General features: G+C 39.6%; 1 long non-coding RNA gene across 1 annotated transcript in view; it reads right to left on the bottom strand.

The window, feature by feature from the left end:
- LOC104569342 (uncharacterized) overlaps positions 1 to 14,609 on the bottom strand; it is a 28,874-nt gene extending 14,265 nt beyond the window's left edge. Inside the window, exon 1 of the long non-coding RNA XR_015913339.1 lies at positions 14,500 to 14,609. This is a non-coding gene — a long non-coding RNA (uncharacterized LOC104569342). The remainder of the gene's footprint in view (positions 1 to 14,499) is intronic.
- Positions 14,610 to 16,257: the final 1,648 nt, after the last annotated feature.

Raw genomic sequence — 16,257 nt, 5'->3', positions numbered from 1 at the left:
GTTTATGGGGGAATGCTGCCTGACAATGAGCATGTACCTCCAGCTGGGGTCTAATGATAAACATCAGGAACGTGTTGCAAACATGCAAGGCAAGATGCGTAGAGAGTAGCCTCAGGAGCCAGCTTTCCTGGGAACTGTGGCAATATAGATTGTGTTGCAATGTGTTACGTGTCTGTGGCTCAGGACAAGTTAGTAATTATACCTAGGAGATAAGTCAATGCACTGTTTACAAGTTGGTGGTGAACTTGTCACTGATACTCACTTGGGACCTTATTATATTTAGGTTTGTTAGGCTTTTTCATTGTATAATATTCACATCTCCTTCTGAGTTCTTTTTTTCTTTGCTTTTGCAATGGAGCAGGGCAACAAAACCTAGAGGCTTGGCCTGTTTTGAGCAAAAGGACATTATGCTATAGGTGTTTCCATGGGTTTTGATTCCTTGGAAGCTTGATTACTGGAAAAGCAATATATTTGCTTTACTCAATTTGAATGTATTAAAATAATATGTGGTGTTCTTAGAAACAACAAACTCTTCTAAACTTAGAAAGGAAGAAATATGAAAATAATTGTACAACAAGGTATAAATGGAATGTATTAATTTCCTGAGACTCGGGGAAATATGCAGCCTGACATGAGACTACTTCTATTCTTAAGATGGGGATTCGGGAGGAAGTTTGTTCCTCAAGAAATGAGGGGGGAAAAATCAGTTTGTACAACAGTAAATCAGAAGAAAGTGAAGACATACTTTAAAAGCTGTAGTAAATGCAAGTTGGAATAAAGCATTGAAAGTAATGTAAATTTTATGACTGTTCATGAAGAACACACGTGCTTTAATTCCAAGTGTGTACACATATGTGGAAGTGATGGTTGGGTGCTTACAGTAGAAGACTGAAATGGAATAAATACAGGTCATCATCTCTTGGTTCTTGTTGAAATGCCACAATAATCAGGGAGGCACTTCTGAGTTCAGCAGGGTTGTATCAGGGCCTTAATTCTAGGTTGTTTTCCCCCCCACACACACTTTTTTTTTTTTTTTTTTAAACCCCTGAAATACAAGTTGCATCCAACATGAACTAAATTCCCGTGTGCTTTTCCTTTATTATATAATACCACTTTTTCTCAAGCAAATGCCTGAAGAGACTCTCTAGTATTTTTATCGTTACCTGAAGGCTAGTAATCCACACGTTTATCAAACCAGCAAACTCCATGCAGAATATGCAGTGGTAGGAAATCAAACCTAGTATCTTGGAATGGTGTGTCATATTCACTTAAAAGCAGTGAGTTTTTCTAGGGGTTGCTTTGGGCTAAACAGTAAGTCTTTGGAGTAAATTTTTTCAGAGGGCCTATTGTTAAGTGGGAATTTTATGCTGACTTTTAATTAGCCTTTCCTAAATTCAACTCTAATTACTTCTCTGCAAGGAGGATTTTTTTCAGATCAAATCATCAGAACAAACCATCAGTACTTGGAAAGAATGCAGCCTAGGCTGACTGCACCAACTTCCAAATAGCCTTTGAAACAGTTCTAATGAACAACATTAATTTAAAAGAAACTAAATATTAGTAAGGCATTGATGAATATGGTCAGATTGAAATGATGAAATAGTGAAAGTATCTTCAAATAATTGTCCATAGCTAGATCAAGTGATCATTAGCAAATCACTTAATAGACTGTTAACACAGTGGTCGTGACTAAATTTAGAGTGTTTACCAGCAGTTGCCATGGTATAGTATCTGGCATACCACAGTTACTTATTAGTAAAAGGACAGTTAAGTAATGTATGAGAACTAAATGCTATAGCTGAAATTGTAGGTATTTTCCATTTCCCTCACTGGCTGATGTTGCAGGCTCATGTATAGACTTGACTGCATATTTACTATGTGTTTAAAGTTTGTCTTGGAATATTCCTGACATTCCAGCAGAGCTTGAAGGAGATGGAGAAAATAAGGGGGAACTAACAGTGGTGTTAACTCCTCTGAATGGATTAGAGAAGATGGAGCCAAACTCCTCTGAGAAGCATGGTAAAATTGTAAAATGTGAAACAAGTTACAACATGGGAAATCCTGACTAGGATTAAGAAAAGAATAAGGTGGCAAAGTCCTGGAATAGTTTGCCCAAAGAGGTGTTGGTAACTTAAGATATTTAATCAATGGGACAAGGCCCTGCAAGAGGTAATGTCAGATCTAGCCCTATTATGAGCAGGATGTTGAACTAGATGTGCTTTCAGCCTTAGTTTTTTCAGGAGCCTGTCAGTCATGTTGGGTATATTGGGGAGGCTTGGTGGCACTGCCCAGAGACACTTTGGTTAGTAAAGATGTTTCAGAATTTTGTATTGGTATTTAAGGGTTCGTGTATGATCTTTAAGGATTCGCTTCTGTCCCGAGAGTATTAACAGCTCTGTTTCCAAAGCTTACATATATGCAACCATTGACATCTGTTTGCAATGTCATGTAAAAGCCAATACTGAAGGAAAGGGGGGATGCAAGTGTCCAACTTTCTAATTGCTAGCTGTATTTTGCCTCCTACTCAGTGAAAATACTAAGTATTCCTGACCATTTTTGCATCAAATTCCATTTCTGGTCTAATAATGGATTTTTGATATGCTCTAGAGAGCACTAAACCTCCCAGTACTTCAAAAAGCAGATCTGTTTCTCCATGTTTTTGTCAGCTGCTTGACAAGAACCCTTATATCTGAAGGATGCTCTAAGCTTTCTGTTCTAAAGGTCAGGAGTAATGAATGTATCTCTTTGACTATTGACGCTTCAAATTTTCAAGAGAACTCTATATTATTTGGGCTCTTCATATGTGTGGATAACTTCAGTGCCTGTTTAATGTTCTGTTTGAATGGTGAGAAGCGCTGAGTGAATAGCGGAGTGTGGCCTTTTATTATTTTGTTTTGCTTTTGTACACAGCTATTCAATGCCAAATCATTTTAGTTTTGGATGAAGTTTAAAATAGAATGCAGGAGAAAAAGTAAACAAGCTAGATTTCTCTTAAAATATAAAGTACAACTTTGCAGTAGAAAGCACACAACTTTTCATTTAGGGCAAATGAAGACAAAACACTAGCACTTGGAAAAAAGTTGTATACATTTTCTTGGTAGAAACAATTTTAAAAGTTGAGTTGAACTTTTGGATATATTCTGCTGCTCCTGATAATCTTGGTGGCTATAGCATTTGCTCAAAAGCTTCATGGATTTCTGAAATTTAGCTCTTGTGATCGAGACTGCCCTTAATGACCTAAAATCATTAGTAATTTGCATACTATCTTAGAAGTTAAGCCAATATTGAAAAAGCTGGTTTACTGTAATAAACTATATTTTTTCTTAGCCTGACTATTATGAAGCACTAGCTTGAGGTTTTAATGTTTTGTGATGAACAGAACTTTAAATTATGGGAAATCCTGAAATCTGAAAAGAGGTATAAAATTAAAACTTGAAATTCTTCTTTAAATGAATAAACCCTTTCAATGTAAGTGGATCTGCTTGAGAGCTTTCAGCAGCAGATGAGCCTTTAGGAGCAGATCTTTCTCAAACCACTTTTTTGATCAGGAGGCAGTTAGTTCCCTTTTAGGTTTTGATGGAATAATAAAAAATAAAGTCAAATGACCAACCCCAGGTCAAAAATCAGGATTCATTCAGCTTTGTTAATGCCATTATATGACCACAGGTTTCCACTGCTTAACCCCTCAGGATCATCTAGAAGAAAATGCCTCAGATCTGTCACATGGTAGTTTCAAAATTGAATGTATTCTTGCTTGTGATGTTGTCAGTGCAATTTAATCACTGTTTGTTGCTGTGAATAACTTTGTTATTGTGAATTACAAGTAAATGCCTGACGCCAGAATATAGTGTTTCAGTGCATCTGGGATATATTACTGAAACCAGAAACAAAAGCGTAATGTTAAAACAAAAATACGTACCTGATCTGGTTTAGTTAATAGTTTAACTGTGTTAACCTCTATTGCTTCCTAACTATATCCTGTATTTTCAGTTTAAATTCTCACACAAAGTCTTTTGTCTGGCCCTGTATTATTTGTAGCTCTAAAAAATTTCACTAATGTAGACGGGAATCTTGAGTACATGAGGAATGCGTTATTATGACGGTCCATGTAACAAATTTCTGTGGCATCCATAGGTAGCAGTTTGGGTGCCCACTCTCCCAGCAGACAGGCATTTTCTGCCCACATTTCTGGGCTTAGAGCATGACTAAGATCCAAGGCAAAGTGAGGCTGCTTATGTTTTTGACTAACCCATGGCCCATTCATGCATTTTGTATAGAAGTTGCTTTTGTGGATAGTTATCACTGTTTTCTTTGTGCCTGCTGACTTTTGAATATGCTGCTTTATGTTCCCCTGAGGCTGCACACAGAGCTAATGTGCCCAGAAGCTGCTGGTGTTGAGCTGCAGTGGAGCAAGGCACAGTCCTGTGACTGAGGCCTGGCCATAATATCTCACTTGTTCCCACCAGGCTGTTGTAATGGTCTGGTTTTTAGGCTTGTTGTCTTCTCCCTCACTCATGTGCCTCATGCACTTGCTTGCTGGTGCCTGCTTGTGCTGGTGCGTGCTCATGTGCACGTGCACTCTCTTGTTCTCTTTATATATGTATTTATTTACAACTGACTCTGTTCAGCTTATTGGACTTAACTGTAGGTGAGCACGTTTCCTTTCCTGCAGAGAGGCCAGGCGCTCGCTGCACCGGGGCATCATGTGTAGGGTAATTGTTTGCCATGTTTGGAGCGAGGCTTTCCAGAAACAGTCCCTGAGCCTTGAGAACCTTGCAAGAGCTCCCCACTGTTAATTGTGAAGCTCCCCTCCCCCCTCCCACTCTTTTTTAGTAACTATTTCAGAAAGAAAAGGAATGCTGTGCAAGTGAAACTTTAAAGTACATCAGCATTTCTAGCAGGAGACTGGGGTAGTAGATGCTTTACTGCTTCATACTGTTAGAAACCAAGCAAAAGGATGCAGTAGTTGTTAGTTGTAGAGTTTCCTCCTAGTTTTCTCTCTTACTTTATCCTTCCCCTTCTTTGCCCTGAATCACTGTATGTAGGTCTTGTACTAGTTGTTATGCTGGTTGATGTATGCTATTAGTTACCAATGTTGCTTAAACTCTTCTCAAAATATTATGCAGTACTAGCAGCCTTTAAATCCAACTTCTGTGAATATACTGAAACTAAGCATTTATAGTTGCTAAAGAGATAAGTGGTTTTTTAAAAAGCTATTTTGATTAGAACAAAACTCAATTCGGGGTTCAAGTGTGTGCATATAGGTATGCCTTTCTCATCTCATTTAAAAACAAATCATAACTAAAGTTCATAGCATATTTCTGTGCTAGAAAAATATATGAAAGGAGTCTATCCCTAGGATAAAGAAAAGGAAAGAAAAATAAGGTTGTTATATTAATCCAAAATTTTTTGCTCTTGGAAGTTTCTTAGTTTTGTTATCTGTATCAGTCATCTGTAGCTGCCCTTCTAAGCAAAGGCTGTGAAACATAGAAGCTGAGCAACACAACAGTGCATTTTATTTATTCTGTGCGCGCACTTACATAACAGCTCCATTTCATGCAGAGTCTAGCGCCAGAATGGGCACAGAAAACCCCTGACTGCTTTGGTTTGAGAAGGAATCTCCATCCACAGGGAGGGAAACACAGGAGGTGCCTGGCCAAAAGGGAAGTGCTCTGTGCTCCTTCCTACCTCAGCGCTGGCAAAGGAAGGGCTCGGGTAAAGAAACATCTCCTTGTGCACGACTAATGCCATGAGTCATTTTGAGCTTTTTCTCTTTCCCTTGTAAGCAAATGTTTACTGGCTTTAAGGTTTATTTGTCAGGAAACTCATCATAATACAAACAAATGAGTTGACCTGTACTTCTGGTTCCTACTGTAGTTTACCCCCCTCCCCTTGTTATCTCATAGGAATCATTACTTATGAAATCCTTTGGCTCAGCATGATTGCACTTTCTTACTCTGGCTTGTCAGTAATTAAAACAGCCTGTTGCATACTTAGTACTGAGGCTGTTGATTTTTGCATACTGAACTTGCCAAACTCTGTATTTTGTAGATATGCGCATGTGAGAGTTTACAATTCATCCTATATTACATAGGTGTGCAATCTGTGGGTGTGAAATTGGATTGCTTATTTACTTGTTTAATTTGTGGTTTGTATTTCATGAAAGATGAAAGGAGCTGAAGCACATGTATGGTAAGGGTAGAATTTACATATACCACATGCGGAAAACTGTCAAAGGGGACTGTGGTAATTCTTGCAATTTACTTTTAGGGAAAAAAAGGACATGGTTTCTCCCATAGAGCTTCTGTTGTCACAAAAGGCTTGGCTGGCAGGCTGGTAATTTCTTTATTAGAACTCATGGAGAACTAGAGTTTGCCTAGAGCCCCATCTGTACTAGAATCTTATTCAAGTTAGTGGAAGTATTTGCAAGAAGAGGAGAGTGGAAGAGCTTCTGGGTCTTGCAACAGATATTCTCAAGCCAAATGGCTAATACTTGGGAGAGGTCACAGACTTTCAGAGGAAAGTTACTTTTCTTGTGATTACTGCCACAAAGCCTGTGTCCTTTGGTTTCATGTCATTCCTCCGAACTTGGGAAAATGCTAGCAGTTTATTTCAAGTTGTTTTTTATTTCAAGAAATAAATTCTTTGACTTTATATTGGTCCTGTTGAAATAATTTTTGAAATGGGAGTTATTCTTTAAGTTAATTTAAATATGGGATTGAATGTGCACAATGCTTCATACAGGTCATGCAGGTGTCCCATGCACTTGCATAGCTTTGTTAAGAAATGGCTGGTTCTCGCCTAGTTCTCTCAGTAACTAGGACGGCTGCTACTCTTGTGCTAAAAGCCCAGCACTGACTGTGCATGGCCAGTGGAGCCCCGAGGGGAGCACGGCCCCTTCCCGGCTGAGCCGCGCAGCCCGGCTGCTCCCGGCAGGGTGGAATTCCAGGTGTTCCTGTTGTGTTGCATGGAATGGCTGGCAAGTGGAGCTGTGCTTATGCTGATAGCTCCCTATGCCTTGAAATCCCTTTGGTGTGGCTGTAGCCATGTGGATGTAGAATAGTCAACAAAATATAAAATTGGGCACAGCCTTTGAAAGGCTTTTAGGGCACCCAGGTGTGAACAGCCCTTGCACAGGAAGACATAATGATGGAATCTGTAATCTCATGTTGGGGGAAATTAGCTAGTGCTTAGAGCAGTGTAGAAAACGCATTCAGTGATCAAAAGCTTCTATTCATTTTTTTTAAACTTGCTTTCTTAGTGTAAATCATAATTGTGGTGTGATATAGAGAGAGAAGGAAACCTGTCCATGGGAGTGTTTCTAGATGTTCAACACCAGTGATTCTCCCACTGCCAAGTAGGGCTGTTCTTACAGGACAAGAAACGCTTAATAAAGTTTGGATTGAGTAAAAGCAAAGAAACATGAAAAGCTTTAAGCCCTTGATGTTTCTGGTTTTTGATCATTTTGGAGCATTTGACGCTACTGTGGTTCAGTGTGTGTGCTCCAGTTCCTTTCACATGTTCATGACATGGTTGAGGACTGACCCTGGATTCTTTCTACTCATTTTCTACAGGGCTGCTCATTGCTAACAGCATGTAGATGAGTAGTAGCTTCCTAGGACCTGCTTTGTGGATACACAACACTAAATGGGGGTTGGGGGAGGGAAGGAACATTAACCCTGATTTTTTCTCTCAGCAAATGGAAAAATTCAGAGGAGTGTTAAAGAAAAACTTGATTTTTTTTTTCTTTTGGGTTATCAGTTTGAAATATCTGCATCATTTGTTCAGTATGTTTTGAACTATGATCTATAGTGAAACACAGCTCATCTATAAAGAATAATAATTGTTTATTTTAATTTTACACACAGCAAGAAGGGCTGAACTGCTGCGCTAATGAAACCTCCATCTCCTTTGAGGAGGAATGTCTAATATGGAAACAAACTTTTTTATAACAATAGCTTGGAGGTAGGAGGAAGAGGCATCCACCTACTTATGCTTGCCAAGCTTGGGCATTTTGCATTCTGCATGTGGCTGCTGGCGCAGAGCAGTCATCGTGCTGCATGGGAAGCGCAGCTAGGGCTCATGCCCCTGGGGCATCAGAAACCTTTTTCCTTTTTTATTTTTTTCCTTGCTCCTAAACTTTGTGGCAGTTTCTTTTACCCTCCTAACCTGCTTAGCCTGAAAACTTCAAAAATTATAAAATAGGAATTTGTAACCGAGATGATAGTCTATATCTGTCAGTAGTATATGCAGCTCTGCTGTCTGGAAAGAAAAATTGAGGAATGGAGCAACATATGCTAGCAGCATACATTGCTTCATTGTGGAAGAGGTTGGTACTGGGTTAAGAGTGGGGAGCAACTTATCTGCCCTCCGAGGGCTGTGGAATTGCACGTTCACTTTTTCTGTGGTCTAGGGTTGTTACTAAATGCCCCAGTGAACCTGAGGCATCTCTTAAATAAGGCTGTGTCTGCATAGCTAAAGCTCAACTGGGCCTCTGTTCTGTGTGTCCTGCAGCAGAGTGGGGTTTGGGTGGCCTGCTGAGTGGCCAGATGACAGTGACAGATGTGGGGGGTCCTCATAGCCAGTCCCTTTACTCCAGCTTATGCAGAGGCTACATGTTTTGTGTGCACATGTCTGTCCAGAACAGAAATATAAATGACACTATAAGAGAGGATGCTGAAAAAGGTAACTTGGCAGCAAAGAAATAAGTTATTTAACTTTCATTACCTGACACAAAACTCCTTTAAAGTACAAAGCATGTCCAGTTGTGCTGTGCTTTGTGTAGTACTGATGTGATAGGCTTGCCCAGTGGGTGTTTTACCACAGAGCTCTTCTGAGGCCTGTGGTCTTCGGCAAAATGCAAGCTTGTGATGCGATTGCTTTTTTTTTTTTCCTCTCAACTATCACTAATACAAAAGAAGTGGTCTAAGAAAATCCCTATGTGCAGAATTAAGACCAAAATAGAATGTATTTAACAAAGCAGTGGAACCAGATGTTGCTTAATAAAAAGCTACTAATATGTGCCTGAGCACATATTAAAGAAGAAAGCTTTGTTAGGAGTCAAGCACAAGAATATATTAGGCATGGTTTGAACAGCAGTATTTTTATACTCTATAACATGCTTTTGTTGGACCAAAATCTTCACTCCTCCTGCTTGATCTAAAGGTCCAACTGTGTTACATTAATTTAAGTTAATGCATTATGCTTGTAATGTGATTAAAGGCGGATTAGAACTTTGTAGAAGGGACAATTTTTCATTCTGTTAGTGTTGCCTTGTGCATTTTCAGAAATATGTAAAATTAACTATATCCAATTGATAATCTGTTTTTTCTCCTCTCTCCTATGGAGGAGTAACCCAAGATGTTTTAAAGAAACATTTTTTTTCATGGGCATTTTTCTGGGGAGACTTTTTGCATGAGGAAAAGAAAAAAAGCCCCCGTGTTGCCCCAGCATGGTTGATAACCTGGTGTTTATGGTGCACCTCCGGAATGTCAGAGCGCTGCTTTTTTTGGAGAAGGGCCTGGAAACCTGGGTTTCTAATAGTCTGTGTGAAGGTCTTAGCTGTCAGATGACTCTGCATCTGGGAGGAGGTCGTGCTGCTAGGTTTTTCTATTCCAGCATTCTTTTGCTATGGCCTGCTTTGCCCAAAAGAAATATTTAATAATTTAGAAGTATGTTTTTTAAAAATCTGATGCAAAATAAAAGCTTTTCTAACCTCTATCATTTTGTGAAACAACAATCTTCCTTTCTAATCAGCCCTATGAGTAACAACTGATCTGTTTCTTATGGTATCTCATAAAGAACTGTCTTGGACTTGGACTTTTCTTTTAGCAATGAAGTACTGCAGCTGTGTATGTGCAGAGAGATGGCTCTGTAGTTGTAGCTGAAGAGCTCTATTTGGAGCAGTGGAAAATTCTTGTACTTATTCCACCGTCTTGCACAGAAGCATCTTGCTGTTCTCTCTGTGTGTGTGTACTTGATATTTTGCTCTTTTTCACAAGTAGTGAACACTAGAATGAGTGTCAATGTAAAAACTGCTCCAAGAAACAAAATCTGCAGTATAAGGGGAAAAAATCCTGTTTTATAAGGCCAAAATGGAGATGAAAATAATATTGAATATTGCATGTCTAAATCTTTCCCCTTAGTTCATATAAGAATATACAAAGCCTTAATTTTGTTATTGAATATTAAAGCAACTTGGTTTTAAGTAGAAATTGGTGAGGTCTATTTTAAAAAGTACAGCATGCACGTGATGTTTAGTTGACACATTTTTCTTCTCAACACTTCATCAGTAAAACATGTCTTCATGTATTTCTGAATCCTTACCTTACAAAAGGAAACTCTGTCATCCATCTCAAGATGGGTTTTCACCTTGTTTAAAGATTGTTTCTTTTTCTTTAGAACAGTTTACTAAATTCTACCTAATGTCCAACTGAGCTGCTCTTTATTTTTAATGCAAAGGAACAAGAGGAGGTAGCACTAGGTACAGTTGAGGTCTTTCAGAAGACTGAAAAAACATTTCAGTCTTTCTCTAAATACAGCACTGTAACTTTCTCTTGCATGGCTGCTGTGACATTTAGATGTTTGTTGGCTGCACTTGAAAGTGCTTTGGGTACTGTTTAGAAAAACCTAGTGCCCCATAAGTACAGTACACAAAGAAAGGAAGTAATGTTAAAGACCTGTTGTGGTGGGGTTGCTGCAGACTGCTTTTCTCTTGATGCTTTCAGCTTGCTGGGAACAAGTTTTCAGGATCTCTAAGACTTTCACACAGATAAATTTCAGGTCCTCCTTGGTTTTGTGATATCTACTTTTTTTTTTTTTTTTTTAAAAAAAAAAAAAAAAACTGTTTTGCAGCCCTTAATGCTACCTTCCTAACACATGCAGTGAACAGTTGCAGCACTGACTTCATGCGGATGCTATGAGCTAGTCTGATTTCGATCTGGTGCAATCATAGAGGCTTGATTTAGGAAGAAAGAATCATCCATAGTCATGGATGTCTGCAAATGTCCTAACCCAGGCCTAGGAAAGAAACCCAGTATGATGCTTTGTGACCCTCTCTGTCCTGAGTGGCCCCTGAGCACATCAGATAAAGTTCAGAGCCTTTGAGTAATTGCACATTCCAGGGGTCTCTAACACCTACAGCAATCTTGTTGCTCTTATCGCGTTTAGGGCTCTTTGCTAGTAAAAACTGTCAGGTAGAAGGCTGCATGCTCTGGAGTTCTATTCTAAGAGTCTATGTGTCTGTGCCAGCTGAACACTGAGCTTCTCACCAAAGTTTTATTGGCTGGTTAACTACACACAGCAACTCCTCACTCCCTCATTTAGGGGGAATTTTGTTCACTGGATCACTTCCTTCTCCTTTATTTTCCTGACTACTTCATGTCTGGACTTATTGTATGGGAAATGTATCTCTGTTTTGGGTGTTCATTTTTGGTTAGAAGTTCAACCTAACTGTTGAAATAGTATCTGTGACACTGCTGTATTTTATCTACATTTAGTACTGTATTTAGTACATTTAGTATCCACACTTCTATATATTTAAAATTCATAACTGAGTTTTTCCAAGATAAAAAAAAAACTCAGAAAGATAAAGGAAACTCTAAATAGACCTGTATCCCTATGCTTTATCTGTGACCAGAGTTGGATATTAGGACTATAACACTGTGTATGGGTGGCTCTCTGCATTTTTCCTTTTTTCTAGCTTCCCTCTACCCTCTGCTGTTTTTTTTTTTTTTTTTTTTCCCCCCCTCTTCCCCCTCCTGTTAAGCTGTAGCTCTTGGTAGTGTTTGGGGGGGCAGTATGAGGTTTGCAGGGTTTGATACCTCTGTAGATTTGGTTTGGTCTGTTCTTGCTTGAGAGGGAACTGTCTTGTGACCTTCTCTAGGAGCCCTCCTCTTCATCTCCCTTCTTTGTTGTCAAATGACTGTATGCTGGGCCCTGTATGCAGGGCGGTGTGTGTGTGTGCTCGTGGCATTTGCTAAAGAAACACTGCCAAGTAGTGGAGTCAGATGTCATCATCACTCTGAAGCGCATCCTTCAGAGAGGGAGCTTGAGAGGGATGATAACAAAATGGGCTGCTCAAGAGCTGCAGTGAGTGCTGACCAGTAACCAGGCTGCTAAAAGTAAAGCCAGGGCTCCTGGATTCTCCTCTCTCCTGCTGCATCAACTTGTACGGTTGTCCCATGCATATGCCCACCACAAAACCTTGGCTGCACGCCTGTCCAATTTTAGGGAAGTAGAAATGTAAAGATATAATCTCCACTCTTTAAATTTTCTAGCTCTTTTCCTTAGTAAGATAGAGTGGAAAGCATAACTAATGGTAAATGTCAACTAACCGCTAAACTTGAAAGAACCGGCAGCTGGTTTTGGCTTACGAAGCAGAGGGCTGTGTGGGAAGAGATGTAAAGAACAGAGCAATACCCACTCTTGCTGTTAAAGGACTGCACTGAATATGGGGTTTAACCTTAAGAATTCTTTTGCTGTTCTCATGTTCTTAATTTAAACTTGTAGGAAAATCCAAATGGCAATTGATTAGTTTCAAGCAAAAGCTTCAGACAGAGGCCTCTGCCCAGCTGAAATGCTAAATTCTTCTAATTCCTCATGTAAAATGGGGCACTTAATTTCTCTAGATCTGTTTTGTAGCTGTTAAATTGTTATATGCATCTCCTTAAGGCTTGTGAAATGTCTTTAGAGAAGCACAGTTTGCAGAGTTGAGAGCTTCTCAAATTCACCGCAATGTTTCTGTGCGGCAATGCTATTAATGCTGTTAGATGAGTATTGAAATGGCAGCACTTAAAATGCATCTGCAGCAAATCAGAGCTGGTGGTTTTGCTTTAACTACAAATATACACAAAGGAAATAGATTGGGTGATTCAGATTCTTGATGCATAATATGAGACCAAAAATAGTCCCCAAGTTTATAATAATGCAAACTGAGAGAAATTCTAGGTTGGTAGCACCTGTTGACCTAAAAGCTGTCCAAGCAAGGTACAAAGGTTTCTTATACCTGTGAGAAGTCTGTACCTGGTGTGGAGGACAGGGTTAAGGCTCAAGGGGTGTGTATGTGTTTGATTTCAAATTGTTTTCTTGCATTAGCTCATAGAACCTTAATCACTTTTAGAGGTGGAAAGTAATATGTAGCACTGTTAGCTCATGGCTCAATTAATGTCTGTCTCCCTTCTCCTTCCCCCACCCTCAAAGTAGAAGATGCATCAACAAGCAGCAAAGGTCCTGGTTGCTGTCCAAATATAGTCCAAAGAATCACTTAACCAGTGTATCTCAAAAACAAGTTTTTATTTTATTATTTTTAATCTTAAAACTTAAACTCTTTTTCTGCACTGAATATACTGAGCCAGTGATGCTGCTCTCAGCAAGTCTGCTAAATATTGTTCAAAATGGGAAGTTTGTTTTTACATGTCTGTTTAACAACTTGCATGGGCAAAGAAGAGTTGAATAGAATCTGTTATTTCACCTGCTTTTCTTCTAAAAGTGTCATTTTCTGTTGACAACTCCCACTTGAACACTTGTCTAAAGAGGAATTAATTACTAGTAACTCCCTAGGACTGGGTAGGAAATTAGAACTGGGGAGCTGGGGCTGGAAGGGTACCAGCTGGCGGGTATTTGTGGAAAAGAAGAGTAAGAGGGAGGGAGCAAAATAAATGGTCAGCACTTCTGGCTCTTTAAAAAGTGGAGTGCAGATGACTTGCCCTTATGGTTTGCAGTGTCTTGTTCCTGGGCTGCCCACTCTTTCATTTGCCTGGTCTGCCACAGCTGCTTCTGCTGCTACCGCAGAAAGAAATTATAGTTTCCAAGCCTTTCATTTCATCCCTCTTACCTATAATCCTCAAGTTCCACTCTGTCTGACCACTTGACAAGGCATTTTTAATTAGCGGGTCTCTTTAGGAGCCCTTAAATATGCTTTGCCTATACAGAAATACCAAACAGCCTTGGAAACTTTTGGGATGGAAAACATCCTGCTGGTGTATAAAATGGTGCATGGTGCCTAAAAATAATGATTTGTGCAATTGAGATTTTCCTGTGTCTTAGTAGAATGCATCATTTACCTGTGGTCCTGGTTTAACAGCAAAAAAATACAGGCTTTTAAAAACTCCAGTCTTTTATTTGTGTTTCTACACCATGTTGTTAATTGTCCTGAAAAGGCTTTCAAGCCTGGGGCGGGGGAAAACTAAGATGAGAACTTGCATTCAGACCTCCCTGCATGCTCTGTGCCGTAGATGTGTTTGCTGTATTTGCCCAGGTGAGGCACAGCTTTTAACCATCTCTTCCCTTGAGTTTGAGATGACTGTGCTGCCTGCTCGTGTGGCTGAGGTGACATCTTGCTAATAAGACACTAGTAAACAACATCACTTAGGGAAGATACGCTCCACTGCAGAGGGTAATGGCTCTCCCTGCTGCAAGTATTTTAATGCAATCAAAGAAAATGGCTTGTTTTAATCACTTACTAATTGTATAGCAGAACCAACTAATCTCTAGACTTACCTTGGAGACTCAATAACATGATTCGAGTGCAGGGGAGCTGACACAGAAGACGTTGGTCCAATTGTCCTCGCTTAGCACTGTTTGTTGGTCTGCAGCTCTGTTGTGAAGCCTCTAGAAGACAAAGAAATAAGAGGTTTTTGTTTGATAGCTCAGGATATGCCCAATAAATCAGCCACTAATTGGTCTTGCCTTGGGTTACCCAAGGGAAAATTGCTAGTGTCTCTATGAAGACTTGTCAGTGGTTTTGTACTGATGCTTTTCTTTGGCTTTTCAAGTCAAGTTTACTGTGCTTCGAGTTTGCTCTGAATGAAACTGGGTTGTTCAGAATATTAAACTAAGACATAATATTGAGGGGGGACCCTTATTTTCGATAGCGTAATCACAAGTAGGGCTGTGGTGTTTTGTTTCTTGCTCTTCTGGTTTGCTGTTCTGGCAAGATTATTCAGACATTCTGGTGAATTCTTTGTTTTGTAAGCCTCAGGCTTACTTGTCAGTAAATATTACTTATCAGTGCTGTAGATAATGGTATTAATAATCCTCTGAAAAATCAAGTATTAAACCTGTGCAAATAGTTCTTCTACCACAGTGCAGCTTTCAGTTTATTTTGCTTCATGAAAACATGCCCACTTGCACGTATGCACACATGCGCACATACCCCCAACTCCTCCCTGCTTAGATATTCTAAATGCTTAAAAATCTTGCACAGAAAGAAATACAGCTCTAGGTAATAGTCTGATCCTTACTGGTGCTGTGCACTAATCCTGCTGAAATCTGAGGGGATGGGAAAAAAATAATGTGGGTTTCAACAGCAAATTGGCTTGTCCTCAGGCCGTGACGCTCAAAGGATGTGGCGGGGGGGCTACCAAATTGATGGCCCCCTTCCCTTGCAGTGCAAAGCCTTAAGTGACGGGGTCCCCAAGGCCTTCTGCGCTTAGGCATTCAGGATGGAAATGCTGGCACCCCCTAACAAATGCTTCGGTTTGTTACTGAAGTTGCTTTGTTAAACTCAATTAGTGAATTATTATTAGGCTAATATCAAACAAGTATGGCATGTGAAATCTAAAAAGACATTTTTTCAAATCTATACTTTTCAGTGGTATCATGATGATACTTTGAAGAGCTTGTGGTCTGCAGAATATTATAATTGCAAAACTTAAGCTTAATAAGGCTGTTTTGTGCAGTTAATCTTCACGCATTTTCATAGGAGACATTTTGAGATTTTTCGGATCCATCTTGTAAGCGCAGCTACACCTTCTGCAGTGCTTGTAATGGAGGAATGTGCAAGGCTGAGCTCTCTGGATAACTTGGAAAATCCCGCATTCGTTATTTCCCTGTTTTATAGGATATGGGGGGGAAAAAGCCCTCAGGGATTAAATCACCCTAAACCTCAATGCATAAATGATGATAAACTGAGTGTTCAGTGCAAGGCATGGTGCTTTAATTACATAATGGCCATTGATGCTAATAAACTTTATGCTAAATGCCTACACTGTACCAAAGCCAACTAAAACACAAGTCCCCTTGCTCCTTGCACTGTGCTGTGCATTGCTGGGACAAGTGGGCATTAAAATGAACCCCGTTGCAGTGACAGGCATTAATTAGATAAAGATGCAAGGTTTTGTTCTGACTCTTTGTGGCTTTGTAGGTTGAAATTATTTAAGTGATTTTTTTTAAAGGCATCCAAATAGAAATGGTGATAGCTGAGCAAGGGAAGAAGCAGGTATTTACATGAACTTAAGTGATAGTATTTGTCAACTG

Source organism: Tinamus guttatus, unplaced genomic scaffold (assembly GCF_059628265.1).
Source record: "Tinamus guttatus ecotype Peru unplaced genomic scaffold, ASM5962826v1 Tinamus_guttatus_pri_ptg000211l, whole genome shotgun sequence".
Taxonomy (NCBI): Eukaryota; Metazoa; Chordata; class Aves; order Tinamiformes; family Tinamidae; genus Tinamus; species Tinamus guttatus.
The sequence above is the reverse complement of the archived record's forward strand: the minus strand, read 5'-3'. Positions and strand labels throughout refer to the sequence as shown.